This window comes from Herpailurus yagouaroundi, unplaced genomic scaffold (assembly GCF_014898765.1).
Source record: "Herpailurus yagouaroundi ecotype Mexico unplaced genomic scaffold, PumYag 141, whole genome shotgun sequence".
Lineage (NCBI taxonomy): Eukaryota > Metazoa > Chordata > Mammalia > Carnivora > Felidae > Herpailurus > Herpailurus yagouaroundi.
This window is the reverse complement of record NW_024412396.1, coordinates 36,131,515-36,132,483: the sequence shown is the minus strand read 5'-3', so window position 1 is coordinate 36,132,483 and position 969 is coordinate 36,131,515.

Here is a 969-nt window from a genome sequence, read left to right as displayed (position 1 = left end):
TCTTTATCCATTCATCCATCGATGGACATTTGGGCTCTTTCCATACTTTGGCTATTGTTGATAGTGCTGCTATAAACATGGGGGTGCATGTGCCCCTTTGAAACAGCATACCTGTATCCTTTGGATAAATACCTAGTAGTGCAATTGCTGGGTCATAGGGTAGTTCTATTTTTAATTTTTTTGAGGAACCTCCATACTGTTTTCCAGAGTGGCTGCACCAGTTTGCATTCCAACAGTGCAAAAGAGATCCTCTTTCTCCACATCCTTGCCAACATCTGTTGTTGCCTGAGTTGTTAACGTTAGCCATTTTGACAGGTGTGAGGTGGTATCTCATTGTGGTTTTGATTTGTATTTCCCTGATGATGAGTGGTGTTGAGCATTTTTTCATGTGTCGGTTGGTCATCTGGATGTCTTCTTTGGAGAAGTGTCTGTTCATGTCTTTTGCCCATTTCTTCACTGGATTATTTGTTTTTTTGGGTGTTGAGTTTGAGAAGTTCTTTATAGTTCTTTATAAAGGGATCCTAACCCTTTATCTGATATGTCATTTGCAAATATTTTCTCCCATTCTGTCAGTTGCCTTTTCATTTTGCTGATCGTTTCCTTTGCTGTGCAGAAGCTATTTATCTTGATGAGGTCCCAATGGTTCATTTTTGCTTTTGTTTCCCTTGCCTCTGGAGACATGTTGAGTAAGAAGTTGCTGTGGCCAAGGTCAGAGAGGTTTTTGCCTGCTTTCTCCTCAAAGATTTTGATGGCTTCCCATCTTACATTGAGGTCTTTCATCCCTTTTGAGTTTATTTTTGTGTATGGGTAAGAAAGTGGTCCAGGTTCATTTTTCTGCATGTCACTGTCCAGGTTTCTCAGCACCACTTGCTGAAGAGACTGTCTTTATTCCATTGGATATTCTTTCCTTCTTTGTCAAAGATTAGTTGGCCAAACGTTTGTGGGTCCATTTCTGGGTTCTCTATTCTG